The 21,173-nt window shown below is 33.5% G+C and overlaps 1 protein-coding gene and 1 long non-coding RNA gene across 2 annotated transcripts in view; one reads left to right on the top strand and one right to left on the bottom strand.

The window, feature by feature from the left end:
• PDE7B (phosphodiesterase 7B) overlaps positions 1-21,173 on the bottom strand; it is a 494,425-nt gene that overhangs the window by 414,388 nt on the left and 58,864 nt on the right. The gene's annotated exons all lie outside the window — the stretch shown is intronic.
• LOC141487999 (uncharacterized) overlaps positions 7,372-21,173 on the top strand; it is a 33,841-nt gene continuing 20,039 nt past the window's right edge. The window contains exons 1-2 of the long non-coding RNA XR_012468562.1: positions 7,372-7,681; positions 10,141-10,253. This is a non-coding gene — a long non-coding RNA (uncharacterized LOC141487999). The remainder of the gene's footprint in view (positions 7,682-10,140; positions 10,254-21,173) is intronic.

Below are 21,173 nucleotides of genomic sequence, written 5' to 3'. Positions count from 1 at the left end.
AAGGGAGTCCTGCAGTCAGGAAACATTTATTAAGTACTTAGTGTATGCCAATGACTGTCCTGAATTCAGGGAATTCAAACAAAGTGAAGGAAAAAAAAAACCAAAGCAAAATAATGCTAACTGTTAAGACCCTTCTAACCCCTTTAAAATTCCCTTTACCCATTTTTATCATTTAATTTTTATCAATTTAAAAATTCATTTATTAAATTCTATGCCATAAGTTTATGGGCTCATAGATTTAAAATTGCAAACTTAGAGGACTTTTAGTCTGGTCCCCAAATTTTCCAGGTAAGAAAACTGAGAGTTCCAAGGAAGTTAATTGAGTTGCCCAAACTGGAATTTTAACTGATGCTCACTTTGGCCAAATCCAGCTCTCTTTTCATTAAAGCAATTAATCTTATCCATCTGGACAAATGTATACCATTAGTCTCCTCAATCTTCCATGGGATACTATTGTTTGATTTCTGTGCTCTATTATAGTCACAATCCGCAGAAATCTGGAGACCCTGAAAGGGCCATAGTCAACAACACCACCAAGACCTCGGCTTCCTTAAATGTTGTTATTAGCTCCAGAATCTAGTCACATACTAAATAATAGAACATAGGTAACAACTCTTCCCCTTTGGATTTCATCAGAGTATTTTGTTTTTCACTTTCCCCAGTTTTCCCAGTTTCTTATTGAAACAAATTGAATCTGTAGTCTAGCTACTGTGTACAAAGTAGGGAAACCAATTGGAATTTGCCTATTAGCCTTCCAGTGCGGCCTCAGAAGAGAGCAGGGTGAGCTTGGGATAAAGGAACCTGAGGTTGGAAGACAAATTGAATGGGGAAGGCAAAAAAGCATTTATATTGTGCCTACTATGTATTAAAAAGATTCTCATTCGATCTTCACAACAACCCTCTGAGGTAGATACTTTTATCATTCTCTTTTTATAGTCAAGGAAACTGAGGCAAATAGAAGTGAAATAGTTTGTCTAGTAAGTGTCTAAAGCCAAATTTGAACTCAAGTCTTCCAGCCTTCAGATTCATCATCTATGCCCTGCATCACCTAGTAGCCTCTGATTGGAAGCGAACGTTTCAGGAGAAATTTAAGGGGAGAGGAAATGGGCTTGGTCCTAATATTTTTGCTCAAAATATTATTTTAAATTTCAAAATAGCTAATAGTTATATTGTTATTTGCATGAATTAAGTATATGTAATTCATTCTAAACTGATACTGATTAAAAGTATCTAGATATTGACAAACATATTCTCTCCAGAATAATAAAAACAATAAGAATAAAAAGAATCACTAACTTTTTATATCACTTATTATGTGCTAGGCACCATGCTAACAACTTTGCAATTATTCTCTCATTTAGTCCTCACAACAGCCTAGGAGGTAGATGCTTTTATTATCCTTATTTCACAGAAGGGGAAATTGAGGTAAAGAAAAGTTAAAAATGAGTTGTCTGGTATCATACAGCTAGTAAGTGTCTGAGGCTGGATTTCAATTCAGGTTTTCCTGACTCCAGAAGCAGTAACCTATTCAATGGGTCAACCTGACCTTCTGTAATAACCATGGACATTATTTATTTGTATGCAAGTTTTAATTAGCCATTTTAGACTCATCTCCTGTATGTCCCTGATGAGTTATATTGCACTTTTATGGTTAAATTGGGACAATAGAACCAACTAAACCAGTTAAATAAATTCTTTAATTCTATTGCATAAAAAAAACTTAGCTGATGAAATATAACCAAGAGCTGTCTTGGGAAAATCGGAACACAGACATTGGTCAATGTGAAGGATTCTTTTACCTTTCATAGCAATTAATCAAGCATTTCATTGGTAATTTCCTTTCCCTGACTACAAGACCAAACTTGTCCTCCCTTTTCCTTAAGCTCTCCAACAGTTCTCATCTTGGCATCCCTGAATGGAAATTCAGGGAAAGAGAAAAAAATCCAATAAAATGACAAAACATGAAAGTCATCCTTGAGCTATCTTAGTGCAAATGGAAGAACAATGAAATTTAAGTCACATGCCCTGGATTGAAGTCCCTACAGAACTTTTGACTTTGTACAAGTGTCCTCAACCCTCTGGACCTTAGTTTCTTCATCTATAAATGAAGGTGGTCAAATTTGTTGTCTTCTAGGCTTCTTCCAGTTTTAAAATTATGAATTCCCCCCAAACCCACTATAATATTATATTGTTTGTACTATCTCCTCTTGAATTATGAATTTCATGATGGCACCTTTTCATTACACTGTGATCTCATATTGTAGCCTTTTATGTATATCCGTGTTGGAGTTAAACTAAGTTACTCCCTACTTCTCATTCCAAATTTACTTTGTGTTTTCCTGTCTTTATTTCCTAATGTTATTCCTTGTGCCTCAATGTTCTTCCTTTTTTTTTTTTTGTTTGTCAGTTTTATTCCTCACCTATCTTCTAAAACCCTGTTAAAACTTCCCTCTAGGAAACAGTAGGAATTTCTCCTACTGATAATAACTCTTTGGATTTCATGGGAGTATTTTGTTTTTCACTTTTTTCATAAAGCTATCATTTAATATCATGTATTAGAGTTCTTTCTGTATATAGACTATCATAATCTCCCATGGATCACAGTTACCATGTAGACAAAAGCCTTGGCTTATCTAAATTTTATACTCTTCTAGAGCCTACTAGCACTGGCTCTCTCCACAAAAGGCATTTAACAGACATTTGAAAAATTTCAATAAATTGAATGAATGATGGGAACCACTAAGGCAGAAATCAAGTGATTTGCTTGAAGTCAGGAGCTAGTATTGTTCCTTAACCAGCTTTTATCCTGGTACCCGATTGATAGTATGGTAGGATTCTAGATTTGGAGATAGAAGTGGTCAAATAGGTAATTTATTCTTCTCTCCTCTTTGTCCTCTACACACATTCATTTTACAGATGAAGAGACTCCGATGCAGTGGGAAATGAGCTGTCCAAGATCATACAGGTAGTAAGTGCCAGTGACTGAAATTTAAATCAGTTCCTTTTACTACAAAGTCAGTGGTTTTTTCACTTACCATAACTTAGGAAAATTATAGGCAATGATTCAAAGCAATATGTACTTAAAATAAATTATTTTGATAAAATTTTTTGTGAACTCTGAAATGTGGAAATAAGTCATTCTTATGATTATAGGACTGTAAAGTTGGAAGGGATGCTAGTAATCATTTAGTTCAATTCCCTCATTTCATATAGATGAAGAAAATGAAAGGTAGCAAAGTAAAATTATTTCGATAATATCATAGTTATAGAAGATAAAGTATCATAGAGGTCATCTAGCAACTAATACAATCTTCTCCAGATAATGGACTAGAGTCAGAAAAATGAACTAACTACTTCCAGTGCTTAGCAAATAGTGCTTAAGAAATGCGTGTTAATCCATTAATTGCCCAATGTCACACAGGTAACAGTAGAAGGGGCAACGATTCGAATTTAGTTCTTTTGACCCCAAGTTCTCTTTTCACTGTCCCAAGCAGTTCCACTTTAGGCAGATACGAAACTGCTTCTAGATTGGAAGAAACAGAGGTATTCATTTCTGAAATAACAACATCCAATTGAGAAAACAGTGTTGAGAAATTCTGAACACATTGAATTTTCTTCCCATTTACGTCTTAAATAAAGAATAAGGGAAAAACCGGGGGCAAGTAGAGTACAGGTCAGTCAAGTTCTTTTCTCTCTCTGTCATTGTTTTGTTGCTCTTCTCGAAATACAGCCAAATGAAGACTGCTAACACTAAGATGGAAAGTGACCGAAACACATTCCAGTTGCTTATCACACAATCAGTCCATTCTATAAACAAAAAAGAAGCCTGAGATTCATGTCGACATTTGCATAGTGACTTCAAACTTCATAGTGGCCCATTTCCCACCCCCTTGCTCCCACGCACAGAAAGAAAGAGAAACATGGCAAGTAATCGCCACAAAGAGATTCAGTCCTCAGGATCCTATGTGGTTAGTCTATCTATGCTGTTCTCAAGTTTTCTGACATTTTATATATCTGCAGTACTTATGAAAAATATAATAATTCACAGATAAGTGAAAAGGATAACTTTGAAATCTTTGAAAGTGAAAGAAACAATATAATCAGTATACTGAAAAAATTCCTTATTGAAGAACTAGTGTTAAATTGAATAAGTTGAAAGAAGCAGAATATATGGCTCCCCACTCCCCTCCCTACTTACTAATTCTCTCCTTCTCTAATTTGTTTTTATTCTATGCACATTTTTCCCGAGGCCTCTGTACTCAGGCAATAGAAATAAAAAAATGCATGATAAATTTTAGTATTTAAACAACAGGAAGGAGTTTTATGTTGTTTTTGCTAAACAGGATGCCTTATTAATCAGTGAAATCAGACTGGTCAGTTTTAGTATCTGTTTCTCTTGCCTTAGAATAATGAAACTGTCTGCTGTGTTCATAGCATTAAAGATGTATGTTTGTATTACCATAAATCTACAAGAGAAAAGAAAAACATTTCTTTGCACACCTTCCATTCTATGAAATGAGTTAATAAATTGTAGCAATAAGAGATTGATTAAGGGCACAGCTAGGTGGCGTAGTGGCTAAAGCACCGGCCCTGGAGTCAGGGGTACCTGGGTTCAAATCTGGTCTCAGACACGTAATAATTACCTAGCTCTGTGGCCTTCGGCAAGGCACTTAACCCCATTTGCCTTGCAAAAAAAAAGGTTGATTAAGTCTCCTATGCTCTACTAAGTGGTATATTCATTTAGATACAGAATAAAACATCAACTTATATACCAAGGATCACACCTGACTTCTGATTTTTTTATTTGATTCTTGAAATAAGTATACATTTAAAAATATAACATGAAATGATGTGAAACAAGAGAAGCACCTATTTTAGAGAATGGTCTAAATAAATAAATATTAAATGATTAAATATTAAATTAAAATAAAAATTAAATAAATATGTTTGTTAGTAATATTATTTGCTGTGAAAGAACAACAGTTTCACTAATAAAGAGATGAAAATTAAAATAAATCAGAGGTACTACATTGCTCCTATAAAACTCACAAAAATAATGAAAAATTCTCAAATTTATTGCTGACAGGATTGCAGACAGCCAGGTATACTCACTCATTGCTGGAAGAATTATAAAGTAGGATAATATTTTTGGAAACTAGCAATCCAAAGCAAAATTTACAAAAGTTATACATACTCTTTGATTTCACAATTTGTTGTTGAGAATATATCTTAATGGTGTGTTTTTTTAATTATATGTTCAAACAGTTTAATGGTAAAAGTAAAATTAACATAGCACTTTAAAGTTTGCAAAGTGCATGACATTTGCTACCTTATTTTATTCTCACAACTCTTTAAAGAAGGCACTATTATCATCCCTATTTTACAAATAAGGAAATGGAGATAACCAGAAGTTTAGTGACTTGTCTGGGTTATGCAGAGAGTATCTGATACTGGATTTGAACTCCGATCTTTTTAATTTCAACATCACAATGTTCAATGGGCTGCTTAATGAGATAGAAAGGTCCTTAAAGAAAATAAAGATGTAATGAGCAGTTGATTTAAACCAAATACATGTGAAGGAAGTCCATGCGGGGAAAGGGGCAATCTACACAATTCTGAAGGCTTGAAGATCAATTATATCATGATTTCTGATAGAAGGAAGGATAACAAATGCTTGGAAAAATTCATGGATTTCATTATAACAACAACTAAAACAAATGACTGAGAAAGTGCCAATTACTTTCCTTTTATGTATCTACAAATTTTTTTTGAAAATTATCTTTATAGAAACAGAGGACATCCTTGATAAAAGTATAAGAATGGAAGAGGTAGATTTTTATGAATACTATTCTACAGCAGATCAAGTCTTCATAGTCTACTCTATTGACTAGAAGGTACACATACAATGACATCCATTGTGCTTATTATTTATTGACTATTAATTTTTTTATACAGCAGAGCAAGACAGTTCCTTAAAAGTTCTTCCCAACACCATATTCTCCCTTGCTCATACATATGTTGAGAGCATACAAGATCCCTCAAAAGATGAACCAAGAGAAGAAACTAATCAGAATCTTCTGATTATTAATGTCAAATGAGGCATAATTTTCAGAAATATAAGTTCACCAATGGTATTATAATATCATGGAGGGTATTTAGTAGAGTTTAAGTGGAAGAGTTTTTTGTACAACAAAGGTTCTTTCCCTGGAATCAAAAACTTGTTCTTTATAAAAAAAAATATTTTGACAACTGTATTTCAACCTAATTGATTTCCATTGTAATCATATGCATTTTATTCATTTAAAATATTATTTTAAGAAGGGATCCAGAGGCTTCATCAAAATGATAAAAGGATCCATGACACAAAGAAGGTTACAAACCACTTCTATAGAAAAGTTAAGGTGCTCTTTGAAGGTGATGTGATACTTATTTCACCTGACCCCAGGAGGTAGAGCTTCCCAAGTATGATTCTCCAAAGGATTCAGACTCAAAGGGATTCAGTCCAGTTATTCACAAAGGAAAAATTCAGCCAATGAGGAATACTTAATTGTCTAACTATGATAAACAATTATATGAACTAACCATTATATATCAATCAGTATACTCAGAATAGTCCTTTGGGAACATTTGGATTGGCTATCTTATAAGGGCTTCTCTATCATTTGAGACTTACTAGTTTGGGAAAATAGGAAAGCTAATATCGAATAAGAATTGGAGGTTGGAGTTTTTTGCTATAAGGGCCTTAAACAAAGATCTCTCTCCTGAAGAGAAGAAACACAAAGACGTGGTATTTATGGAGGGAGGTGGCTCATCCTTCCCTTGCAATATAAGTAGGAAAAGAATGATGACAAATTGTGGTTTTCCTCCTCAAATTTGTGTCTCTAAAGAGACTGAGAGGTGAAAGCTAAAAGGGTCAAATAGTAAGGTAAGACTGTTTTTTTTAATTGTGTATGATTTCTCTGGTGATTGGAGTGTTGAGGGAAAAAAATATAGATACTTGGAACTGAATGTGTAGTAATTGGCAGTCTTGAAGTATTTGTCTCCTCCCCTGTATTACCTTAGCTGGTTTCAACTGGCACTTCATTTCTAAGTCTGTTCTTTTATTCTATTAAAGACCACATCTGACTGATCTAATCTTATTTCTCATAACCAGCTGTGGTTGACTGTTCCTTGCATTTCCTTGTGTATCTTTGTTCATGGCATGAGGAAATGGGATAGGTAAGTCCAGGAGACACATGAGAAAACATAACCTTTCCTAGCTCTGGGTAGGCTTCCCAATTCTCTTCCCTCCTCAGTCTATTGTTATTTTCTAACTGGGGGCATAATCACTAGTGACTAATAAGTTTCATAATTATACCTCCAAGGGTGGAATTCCTACAAAGCTAGATATTTGCATCTGCCCCATCAGATCACAGGCTTAAACTTGCAGAAATAACATTTTATTCTCAATAAGCCTGGAAAATAGGTGTTATTATTATTTTCATTTTATAGAGAAGGAAACCAAGGCAAATGGAGGCTTACCTTGGTCATGCACCCAGTAAGATTCTGAAGCAGTGTTTGAATTCAAGTCCTCCTGATTCTAGGCTCTGCAAGTTATCCACTGTTTCACCTAGCGACATCTTTGAAGAATTAAAATTGGTTGTCACCCAGAGCAAATAATGAAGAGGACTAAGTTGAACAGGTAGACACATGATGGGAATAAATTAACTGCAATATATTGCCAGTAAAAAAATTGTGCATATTCATTGCTCTACAGGTGGTTGTCTATGGATATGAAATATTGTATACAGGTCAGGATCAGTTGATATGTTGATTGGTTTTATAGAATTTCTTTTTCCTGTCTTTTTGTTTTATACAAAGGATAATTTTCTGGATAGGAGGAGACAATATATTTAGAAAAAAAGGTGATTTAAAAACAAAAGAACACTATATATTTATTTTAATGCATATTATATATTTTAAATAATTATTCAAGGAAAGAGTAATAAATCATATCTTTAGAGCATTATATGACTAGAAGATATGCAGGAAGAAAAAGTCTAAATTATGGACAGGCCAAGTAATACAATGACTTTTACATAATTTCAATAGATCTAGAAAAAAGTTCCCATTATGATGAACAGATTGTGGATCATTTGTGGGAAAACATAGTGTGAATGAATTTATGAATTAGTTTCAATCTGGAGGGAGTGCTTAAACCGATAAAATCATAGATCCATAGAAGTATCAAAATAGATAAGGTAATATACTTCAGTTCAAAAATAGTTGGGTTTAAATGTGTATTGTGAGAATGGATAGATAACAATTTATATGAAAAAATCTGTAAGTTTTAGTGTACTGTAAGCTCAAAGACTAAAACATGTAAAATATGGTTCATAAAATTAATGTGATCTATCTTTAAAAAATTATATAATGTCTCAGGTAAGGGATATGAAAGTGCCATGTGGAATTTTGAATGATGAATTTTTAAAAGGTTCTTAACAATTCTAGGACATACAGGGAAGGGCAATAAGAATAATGATGTATTTAGGCACCATGTCAGATCACTTAAAGAAAATAGCGATATTTATTTTGGCTTAAAAAACTTAGGTATAGGGGATAGAGGACTGAGTTCCATCTGGAATGACTGAGAATCAGGAAGATAGATTCAAATGTTGCCTCTGATATATCTTGGCTTTTTGACAATGGACAAATCACTTAATGACTTACTGCTCCATGCAACTTTCAAGATTATAAGTTATAGAGGAGTTGTAAATTTGCATATGAGAAAAGGAAGTCTTTACAATCAGCAGAATTACCTTTCAGCAGAGCTAGAAGAGAGGAAAGGAAAAAGGAGAGAGAGAGAGAGAGAGAGAGAGAGAGAGAGAGAGAGAGAGAGAGAAAGAAAAAGAAATCCTTCATAGGTAAGACATATACAAAAATCACCTCACATAGAAAAATTCTTGGTAGAACTTTCTCCCCAAACACCCAATTCTTTACTTTACACACCTCTAATACCCTTATGTGTCATTATGTTGGTTATATCATTTGTCCTTGCCTTGTACTGGACTGCATGTTCTGTTTAAGCAGGGAATATGTTTTATCAAAACTCTACATTTTCCCCAGTTACAAACATAGTGCTTAGCACACAGTAGACATTTCATGAATGTTAGATGAATGAATATATGACCTGAAGGAGCATCCACGTTGATCAAATAAAAATTTTATGAAAAAAATGGAAGTACCTAAAGCCAGGTTGACTATTTTTTTTCTGAAGAGTGGTAAATCTTTATCAAAATAATTAGTTGGAATGGGAAAAATGTGTGAACTGAAGAAATCTATTCTTTGTGATCATATTCCTGAATTTTCCAGAATTCTCCAGGATTTTCAATGGATTGTAACAGATTATAATAGCTGATTTGTAAGCATCATGGATCATATGTTGGAGAGCTGTTCTATCTTCTTGTCTTTCTCAGCCTACAAAATGTAGAGTTTAAGATCTGTCAATATAAAAGATACTTCTTCCAATCTGAAAAATGATATTTTGACATCTTAGAAGTTCTTTCTTTATACAGAATGAATTATTTATTCATTCTGACTTACTGATAAAAGTAGTCATTCCATTTTCATACTAATTTAGTCTTTGGCAAAGGACATGTTCTGGCTTTAACAAGTCATAGAGAACTCCATTCAAAACAGGCAATTTCTCATGCATGTATTTGTTAATAAATCATACATTTGTTATGATATGAACACATTTCAAAAGGGAGACTATATAAACCCCAATTACTCTTATTTAATTGGAAATATTTTTTGAGGGAAAAATATTTACACTTAAAGAAAATGAAACCATAAAATCTCTGGATGTGTGTAGTATCTTTCTTTGGTAATGAACAACATAATAACTCCTAATTCTCACCTTATAAAAATTCACAAAATATTTTTGGAGTGATATAAATTCATATACATAATGCACATGACTTTAGTTTTGCATTTTTGAACAAATATGTATAACTTCCAATTTATTTAATTATTTTCTATTAATTTATTGGAAAAATTCCATTTCTGTAATATAAAATTGACTAGTATGGGGGAGAGGTGTTATAACAGATGACTCTTAGGTTCCCTGCAGTCTCAATTTCTCTGTTTATTTTTATCTAGAAGAAGTAGTGAATGATATATATGCATCTGGATCCATCTTATAAAAAGAAACTGAAAAACAAGGAAGTTCAGTGATTTGACTCTACCCAACAATCAATAGAAGAAATAAAAAGGTAATAACAATTTTTCTTACCTTTAATTTGCATTAAATTTTTTTATGGCAAAGAATTTTAACTGGCAAAAATTATAGAAAGATGCAATTCCATGAGCACCGAGTAATGTGACATTTGATCTTTTAAGAAGTATTTATTTAAGGCAATGGAGTTAAGTGGCTTGCCCAGGGTCACATAGGCAATTATTAAGTGTCTGAGGTCACATCTGAACTCAGGTCCTCTTGACTCCAGGGCCAGTGCTCTATCCACTGTACCACCTTGAGGATAGAACCTAATATCAATAACTAAGTCCAACTGGTAGAAGAGTAAAAATGGCAAAAGTCACCTGGAAACAAAATGGGTACCCATAATGTGTAAAATTAATGTAATATTGCTAGACAGTTTGAAATGATGGAAATGAGAAATTCCAAGCAACATAAGGAAATATGATATGAATTGATGCAAAGTTAATAAAAAGTAGAATGAGTAAAACAACATGTAGATCACTAAAAGGAAGCTGAATTGGATTTGGAGTCTGAATATCTGGGGATATATCCTATCTCTGCTATTTACATGTGTGTGACATAAACCTTCTGGGCTTCTTTCCTCATATGTAAAATAAAATGTTTGACCCAGATGACTTTTAAGTCTCTTTGAGTTATAAATCTATGATGTTGTGACTATCTTGATTCTATTTTACTGTTTTTCTTTGTAACAAGGTATGGATTAATTCCACTAAGGAGGGAGGGGATATGTTCAGAAATGACTGTATTGCAAAACAAAAACTTAAAGATGGCAATAAAACTTGACTAAATCAAATTGTAGGGTCAGTCAGAATGATATTTTGTCACCTCTCCTTTGCAAAAATTTCATTTAATTATTTTTTCTTCTGAAATGTGTAACAAAATTTTTGAAATTTGGCTAATAAGATGAAAGTAATGTATCAAAAGTAGGGAGTGCAACATTAATTCTGTAAGGTTAAAAGGTATAATTATATAAAATTAAAATCATTCCAGTCACAACCTCAGTCTTTTCTTCCTTTAGTTTCTCTCTAGTTTCATTTAATCCCTTCCAAAAATTACAGGGCCATTTAAATTTTCATTTTACAAATGAACTTCAGTCAGTACCCTATGGTTATTTTTCATAAAGAATTAATTTTAATCTTTCTTTTTAGGCATCTATCTGAGATTTATCAATACTTTGCTTGATGAGAAGAGATTTCGAATATTTATTAAGAAAAATGAGAAGCCGGAAAAGCAATCTCCTCTCCTGAGTTTTCCTCAGTGATGCATTTATGTTAAAAAGTGTACAAAGCAGACAGATACAACTTAATGGTCTGAGACTTTAAAAGGGAATTAGGCACAAAATGAACTTGAAGCCTTAAAAGTGGGAAAAAATCTATTTGATCATGAATAATCCCAATGAGGAAGAAAAAAGGGACACACAGAAAGAAACAAATATTGCATAGGCAGCTATCCTACAAGCTTGATTTTAAAAGCACAGTTGACAGAATAATGGGTGATCGTCTTTGGAGAAGGTGCAATTATTCAGCCTATTTTGTACTTTACTAGCCAGCAAATTCACTTGCTGTCAGGTTGGCAATGGTGGCTAGAATTTTTATATACAAAATTTTAAGTTTGAGACAATTCTTTCCAGTGACCAATGATGTGGTAAGAAGTGAAAGTGTGCCAGCCATTCTTTTTTTTTGGCACATTAGTCCTTGATATACCTTTCCCTTAAATCTCACTTTGATTTGAAGTCTATTTGTGAACTGATATTGTGGAGATGTTAGCTGGTTAATCAATATTGGAGAATATGCTGAATGGAGGATCATGAATGATGAACCTCAATTTCTCAGTTCCTCCTTGAATCCAAAAGGAAGAAGTAGTGAGTCCTTCTGTGGGGATCTGGGCTGTTAAAACTAATGAAAATATTTGGAAATGGTGAAATATATGGAAATCTACCTTGGAGGGGAAAGCTGCAATAGTATCAGAGATTAGACTTAGAGGCCATCTTTAAAAAAGACCTTAATTTTACAAAGGAAGAAGCTAATAGAGAGATAAAAATATTTTCCTAATGTCACATTGTTAGTAAAAGGCAGAGTTCATATTTGAAATCAGAACCCAGTTTCTAAAACTTTTTCTTTGGTATCACTCTGAAGAAGTATATCATTTAGGACAAAAAAAGGAATGAGAAAAACCAGTATGAACAATATCAAGAAGACTAAAGATAGAATCATCTAAGATGGGTAAAAATTGTAAAGGACAAGAAGAGAGGTTTTGACAGCTATGTTTGGAACAAGAGGAATCAGGAAGGGTTGGATCCACTGTTTGGGGTTAAGGTAATATTAACAGATAACAGAAAGAAAACCAAGCCCTTGATTCTTTTTGCTTCATCTTCTTCAAGAGTTAAGATCCTTAAACTAGTAAATAGATTATAAAGTGAAAGGAACTTAGATATCATGTAATCCAACCATATCATTTATAAAGAAAGAAATTAGACTAGCGAGAGGTTCTGTAACTTAATTTGTTTTATGAGGGAGTTCAGATTCAAATAAATTAAGTGAATTCCCTCTGTTCATAACTAATAAATGTCAGAGGCAAGATTTAAATTCAATAACCTTCAGACCCCAAGTCTAGGTCTCTTTCCACTATACCCAATCAACCAACTCTCTTTAAAACAGAAAACTCAAGACACACTTTTATATTGTTTAAATTATTAATAGTTCTCTGTCATCTTCTATTCAAGTCTAAACAATCAAAAACAATTTAATATCTAATTTTTAATATTTACCAATTTTTGAAGTATAAATGATGACACTGAAAAAGTTTAATTGGCTCTTATGAGCTCTATGAGCTGGCTCCAGCATGTGTAGGATTTTAAATATTACATCAATGTTTCTTTAATTTTATTCAATCTTCTATGACTTTTAAGCATAAAAATTTGTAGAAATGGGGGCAGAATATGGTTTCATAAAAGGATAAATTTTTAAAAAAATTAGCTGTTCAACTGTGAAATGGGCTAGATAGTGAATTCTCTTGTACAAGAAATGTTCAGTTAGATGGTTGCCTTTTAATGAAGCAGTGGAAGTTGTTCCTGAATTGGGTAGAAGAACAATGACCTCAAGGATCACTTCCCACACTAAGATGCTATTTTTGTTAAGAGTTGTTTCTCCTTTTATTTTATTGCTAAGACTCATTGTTCTTGACAAGTTGTCACGTGGGCATGACATATGGAAGGAAATCTTATGAATACATTAGAAATCTACAGGTAGAATTGGAGAAAGACAGATTATTGTTTAACCTAAGGATTGCTGAAAGCAGTTCATATGAACTTAATGTTGACACGTAAGAAAAGTTGAGTATGAGCCAATTATCTGTGAGTTTACTCTAGTTGTTGGTATGTTTATTTTTTGAGTGAAAGGAATTTTCCTATTTTCCTTTACCGTCTTTCTCTTTTCTTTATTATTTGTTCATATCTGGGTCTTAAAATAAAATGAAAATAGACCAGGTTCTTTGATTTCCATTCCAGTTAATGAACCAACTACCAGTAATAGATAGCTGAACTGAATATAAAGCCAACCAGACTCTAAGAGAAGAAGCTGAGAGATTATGTCTAACATTAATTGTAGGCTTAATCCAAAGACATTTGATTAAAATGATTAGGTCCCCCTCCCCCTTTAAGATCCTCTGCTTCTAAAACAATGGAAACAAAAAAATTATTATCCTGTACCAGGCACCAAATCACTTTATTAAATTGACATGCTTTTCTGTAGCATATTCCTCTCTTTTCCACCCTGCACATAATTGTGGTTGTGGAAGATTTTGAGAGAGGTATTCCGGGAGCATTCATGGAGAATAAAAAAAGGCAATTATTGACCATATTTCTTCACTTTCCTCTCTCTCCCTGCCCCCATATCCCCACAAAGGCTGGTGGTAAATGCTTGTATCCATCTTCACTTAAAACAATCAAACAAAACACCCCCAACCCAACCCCAATCCTACTAACCACTGCAGAAGGTTCACTGTGGATAGAGAATCAGAACACCACAGACCACGGGAATGTGACATTTGAGTCTGTGGTTCCCCACGTTTAGTAACCCTGAGAGAAGTCAAGGGAAAAGATTTGAAAAGCGACTGATGAACAGTCACTTTGTAGTAGTGTCAGGCACCAAAGAAATATTTGATGAGGAAACTGGGATTAGATTGAGAGAATCGTATAGATTTCATATTGGTTGCTTTTGAGGAGCTACTAAAGCAATAGACATTCAAAAAAAGGGAGAGAGAAACTGTAGCCAAAATAGTCAAGAAGAGGATAAATAAAGGAAATGTTGAATTGTATCATGAAATTACTGTAAGAAATAGAATTGAAATGATTAAAAACATTATTATAATACTTTAAAACACTTGAGACAAGAGGGTAGGGGTACTTCATTCTCTCTTTCTTCCTGAGAAGTCTTTCTGCTTTGGAGTCATACACATTGGTCCAGATCAGGTCCAGTTCTTGGAAAAGCCTGGCTTCTAATGATCAGGGAACTGGGCTTCTTTTTCATATTTTTCAAAGAACTAAATCTTCAACACAGCATCTCAGGGACACTTATTCAAAGCTTCTGTTTTGACTCGTAATTAAGCTTCATCAAAGTAGGGAGAAACATATTCTATATATACAAGATGAATTAGGTGTTATGAATTAAACTTAAAGTGAGGAAAATCCAAGTTCAAATTCAACCTTAGATACTTACTAACTGTATCCCCAACTTCTTTCTGCCTCAATTTTCTCTTCTGTAAATGGAGATACTAATAGCCCCTGCTTCTTGTTGTGAGAGTAAAATGAGATTATATTTGTAAAACACTTTTCAAACCTTAAAACTCTATATAAATACTATTATTATAAGTGGTAGCAGTAGTAGTAGTATAATAATAGTAGCAGGAGCAACAACAGCATCAGTAGCAGTAGTCTAATAGTAGTAGTAGTAATAGTAACAGTAGTAGTAGTAGTAGTAGTAGCAGCAGTTGTAATAGTAGTAGTAGTAGTAAGAGTAATAGTAGTAGTAGTAGCAGCAGTTGTAGTAATAGTAGTAGTGGTAGTAGTAGTAGAAGTAGTAGTGGTAGTAGTAGTAGAAGTAGCAGTAGTAGTAGTAGTAGTAGTAGTAGTAGTAGTAGTAGTAGTAGTAGTAGTAGTAGTAGAAGTAGTAGAATGGTACAGGTATGTGTCTACTACCCACAAAAGCAATGCTAAAACATCAAAGATATCTATAAGCATATATTTATAGAACAACTTAAAACAAAATATAATATCATCATTTATAACTACTTTATGCTTTCACAAGAGGCTGATATTTAAACATCAAGCAATTTGTAGGACCACTATTTAGACAGCATTAATTTCATCTCAGCTTTGCATGCTGTCCCTCAAAGGTTCTTGACTTTTGGAAAGCCAGACCAGGTTCTCATATTCCTCTCTTTTCTATAGCTATTTTATCTAAGAGAAAAAACTTTTCTTGACCCCAGATAGTGACACTTAAAGGCCCCATGACCCTTGAATCTCCTCAACTAAATGAGGTTATTTTCAAGTCTGCACATGGCCACCTCAATAACAATGTTCGATTACCCAACCAAGAAAGGAAACACAAAGCAGAGAAATATTTGAGGTCCCAAACACAACCTAGTTAAGTCAATTTTGATCTGGAATGAAGCAGAGAAAAGGGCACATTCTCCATAGAGTAAGTGTAGAGACAGAGGAAAGTTGAGCAAGAGAACAACAATAGGTTGACTCTTTTAACCTAGCTTAGTACCCCACCTTCTGCTACCATCAGAAGAACGATCAAAAGAGGACTCATGTTTTGCTGCACCATACCAAAGGACCAACTCCTTTCAGTGCCAAGTAACCATAATAGAAAATAAGCCAGGGAAGCATCTATCACCTTGGTTGCACTTAGTTTCATTCATGGAAGGAAATTTTGCACATGTACTATTCAAACCCCAGTTAGATGATCAACTCCAAGGTTTCTGTGATTAAGTAAACAGAACCACATCTTTTGCTTCCCTTCTGGTTAGAGATGGAGGCTTGTTATACTGTTTTACTTATAAAAGTTTAATTGTTATCTGTTGATTTTGAATTAATTGACATTCTTTGTGAGACTCACTTATCTCATTTATAAAATTAAGGGGCTTGACTAAATAGAGTCTGTCCTAACTGTAAATCCTATCATTTTGGCAGTTTTACAGGTCAGTCTATTCATTTATGCGAAGAAGGAAATTGGGGTCTTAAGAATAAATAAACCATTCAATTAACAGATTTATGAAGTATTTACTATGGTCTGGACACTGTGTTTAGAGAATGGAGGTGCAAAGACAAAAACTGAAATAGTTTTTATTCTCAAGATTGCATTCTAAGGAAGGGGGTGAGTAGAGTGTGTAACTTGTTCACATATGAGTAAATACAAGACATGCTAATAACTGGAGGCACTAACTAATAGGGAGGGTTATCAAGAAAGAACTAAAATCAGATGTGCCTCTTGAATTAGACTTTGAAGAGAGGTAGGCAGTCTAAGAGGCAGTTTATTCTAGCAATATTTTGAACTTGTATTATGTGTTTCTATGTATATAGATATTCAATTTGTATATATATATATATATACTATATTTGTATTTTACATTTGTTCATGTTGAGTATGTATGCATGAATATATGCAGATATATATATACAGACATATAGAAAAGGTTGTGCATTTTTAATATAAACCATTATAATATAAACCCCTTATTAATAGGTATTATTTCATCATTTGTATTTATATCCTCAGCTCCTAATCCAGTAACTGGTACATAGTAGTTTTATTTATATGTATGTATCTATATGTGTATATGTATTTTTGTGTATTTATGCATATATCTCTCTATATAGATTGATATAATATGTACACATTAGGTATATCTATATCTATGTATATACCTATTTTTTATGTTTTCTTACCACTACTGAGCAATGAAAAAGCAGATAATACACCTTAAGAAAAACATCAGCTCCTCTATCCCATCCCCATAATCATTCCCAAAAGAATCTTTGGGCTTGCTTGGTCTTTTGTTAAGGAAATATCCTCTTATTTCTTCTGTTAAATTTGTTTAGTCTAAATTTTGGGAAATGCATTATCTATAAGCTTCTTGCAGTTTCAAATTTAAAAAATATTAGTAGTGTACCAGTGAATTTCTTGTATATTCATTATATATATGTGTGTGTAGTTTACTATTTGTATTACAAAAAGTCAGGAAATAATTTACTAGCAAAAAGGAAATTTATATTTGTAAATATATATATATATATATATAGATATATGTTCATATGGATACTTGTATATTTATTCATACTTAATTTTGTGAAAATTACTTTTTTTTATCAAGGCTATCTTTGGATACCCTCATTGTTTACAAAAGCTAGCAGTCCATCAATTTCAACCCATCATAACACCCTTCCTTACTATCTAGGGCCTAGGGGTTTCTTCATAGATATGTATTTATGAACTGTGACAATGAAAAACTATTAGATATAAATTTTAAATTTGACCTCTGAATCCACAAATATCCAAATATTCAATATTATTACTGCCTAATAGACATTGAATTAAAGAATCAATATGCTTATAACAGAATATTAACTTTAAAAAGAACTTTAGAGATAATCTAGTATAAGATTTTTTTTTTTTAGAGAGGAGAGAATGAAGGCCCCCTCAGTTGCTCAATATGAGAGAGCCAACTAGTGGTAATTTCAGAAGTACAGAACTTGCTGGTTTGAAGTGACCTTAGTGACCATCTAGTATGTTTCATGTACACAACTGGATAGATTTTCTTATTTCCAGTGGGGATAGCTACATCGATAGAACTCTGACTCTGGAGTCAGGAGGACTTGAATTCAAATGCAGCCACAGATATTTACTAGCTATGAAACCCTAGGTAAATCACATAACCCTATTTACCTCATTTTTCTTATCTGTAGAATCACCTGGAGAAGGAAATAGTTCAGTATCTTTGTCAAGAACACCCCAAATGAGATCACAAAAAAATCTGACACAAGGTACTAAACAATGACAATAACCTTTCCCATGATACCATGATCTCAATGTAGTACAATGAAAAATATTGACTTTGGAATGTTGTGACTTGTGCTCCTATTCCAGTTCTACTTGTGTAGAAGGTCATTGTGTACATGACTATTGGCTTGGCAAGTAATTTTATATAGAATGAGTTGGTGGAGAGAGATGAGCTCAAATCTCCCTTCTGATCTTCATGTATTTATAAGATGAAGATGGTTTAACTAAATGACCTCTAAGTTCCCTTCCAAATAAAATCATCCTTTTTATTCATTACTGGATCTTGCACAGAATAGAAGTCAAGAATTGCTGAATGAATGAGTCATTAATTAAACATATATTTAAGTCACTCACTCTCATGAGTGGTGATAAATTGTACCAAATGCATCCACACTCCTTCATCAATCCTCCTGTAGACAATGGGTATACACTGGCAAAAGAATTGATGAATATTATGGATGCAGTTTGTCATCATGGAGCCTATTTATTTTCTTCTCATTTAATCAAATCTGTGGCCTTCACCTCTTTAAATACCATGTTCCAAACAATTAAGCTGGATCTTGATATTTACTTATTGAATGATATTGGGTAATTCACATTCAAGGTAAAATGAGGACCTTATCATATGCTGTTTACTATGTTGTAAAGAGTCATGAAATAGTGTTCATAAAGCCAAAAGATTTTCTTAAAAGAAAGATTTTGTATGATGAGTTGTATTTCATCCATATACATTGTATGTCACACATACACACAATCATCACATCAAATGGAAAAAATCTGAGGTACAGAAAATCCAAATGTAGAACTTTACTTATACCCATGTGGAGTTGGGTTGGGAGAAATAGAGAACAAAAGAAGTCACCACAGTGGTCATAAATGATGCAGAAACAGGATCAAACTAGGACTCAAGAGACCCAGGTTGGAGACTTGTCTTTGCATCAGTCTGCAGTGTGAGATCTTTTAAAATTTTTAAAATTTTGTTTGTTTTTGGCTCATGAATTTTTTTCTGTTTTGTCACTGATCTGTAGGAGTGGAATATTAATAATACATTTCAGTATGCTTTTGTAATGTCAAGAATTTTTCAAAAATAAAATTAGAAGATGGACCAGAATTTTTAAAAAAGTGACAATTCACTTAACCCCTCTGACTTTCTGTGTCCTCAGGGGAAAAATGAGGGAACTGGTGTAGATTACTTCTGAATTCCCCTTTAAAGGAAACATAACTTTCTAATATTCATGAATCACAGAAGCAGACTATCTGAATCAAACTATAGCTGAACTGGAATTCCCTCCTACAAAAGTCATTGAATTATCTCATAGGATCGCTGGAACTTAGATTTAGGGCTAGAAGGGACTTAGAGAGGCAGCTATGTAACTCAGTGGATAGAGCACCGGCCTTGGAGTCAGGATGACCTGAGTTCAAATCATGCCTCAAACACTTAATAAAATACCTATCTGTGTGACCTTGGGCAAGTCACTTAATCCCAATGCCTTGCAAATGCCAAAAAAATAAAAATCAAAACAGAAGGGACCTTAGAAGACAATGAAATCAATCTTTTCAGGGGAGGAAACTAAGGCATAGAGAGGTTAAATTATTTGACCAAGGTCACATAGTAATTGTTGGAGGCAGGAATTGAACCCATATCTTCTTAACTCCAAGTCTTATGTCCTATTGACTGTGTCATGTTGGTATGGAGAACTGTATTTCATTCAAACACATTGAATGTCATATATTTCTGATTATGTCATAATTTTAAATCAAGTGAAACAACTCCACCAAAACCTGAAGTGCATATATCCAAGTACAGATCTTTTTTATATTACCTTTCAATTAAGATTAAGAGACATTAAGTGAATTTCCCAGTTTCATATAACTAATAATTGACTCCCAGGGAAGGAGCATCCAGTAACCTATTTCCTGTATTAAGCAAATTAAAGACAGGATAACTTGTAGAAGGAGAGAATAGAAATGAAAGCATATAAGAAGAAAGGGAAAAATTAGAGGAAAAAGTAGAGAAATAATGTGATGCCCTTATCTTTCTCTATTGCCAACAGAAGTGGGCAGTTAATGCTATTGATAGTCATTCAATTTCCAGAAAAATCAGGGCCTTTCTCATCATCATCATCATCATCATCATCATCATCATCATCATCATCATCATAATTCTTGCAGAGTGTCCAAATACATAGTTCATGCATGAAATTAAAATTCAGGCTTCTGTTGAAAGAAGACAGGACGACCAAATACAAGAAGAGAGAATACGAAATACAAGCCTGCAAAACAACCTTCCCCAAAACACCCTAGGATATCGACTGACAATTCTTGGAGACAATTGATTTTATCTGCTCTGTGCATATAATGACATCTCTACTTGGCAGCTCTGCCAAACACTTGGAGGGAAGAAATGACTAATAACTTCAAACAACGTGAATAGCAGGTGCTTCTTAGAAGAGAAACCTGGTAAAAGGACCCTTTTCCAAACTCAGTGCATGCACCAATATTTTTTTTTAATTTTATTTATTAAAGGCAATGGGGTTAAGTAACTTGCCCAAGGTCACACAGCTAGGCAATTATTAAGTGTCAGAGGTCACATTTGAATTCAGGTTCTCCTGACTCCAGGGCCAGTTGCTCTATCCACTGTGCCACCTAATTGCCCCCATGCACCAAATATTGATTTTTTTGTAATTCTGTAATATTCTGCATGGTAATTGGAAAAGAAACTAGTTTATTTTATTTTTAGCTGAAAAAAGTCAATGTAAATTTTTGGTGATGGCAAACCTTAGAATCCCGAACCTAGCAGGAATTGGGAAAGAACATCTTATTTCCTTCTACTGTGTTTCATTGTATTTTTGATG

The sequence above is a fragment of the Macrotis lagotis genome, chromosome 5, assembly GCF_037893015.1.
Source record: "Macrotis lagotis isolate mMagLag1 chromosome 5, bilby.v1.9.chrom.fasta, whole genome shotgun sequence".
In the NCBI taxonomy this organism is placed as follows: domain Eukaryota; kingdom Metazoa; phylum Chordata; class Mammalia; order Peramelemorphia; family Peramelidae; genus Macrotis; species Macrotis lagotis.
Note: the sequence above shows the minus strand (reverse complement) of the source record. Positions and strands in the feature narration are given on the sequence as shown.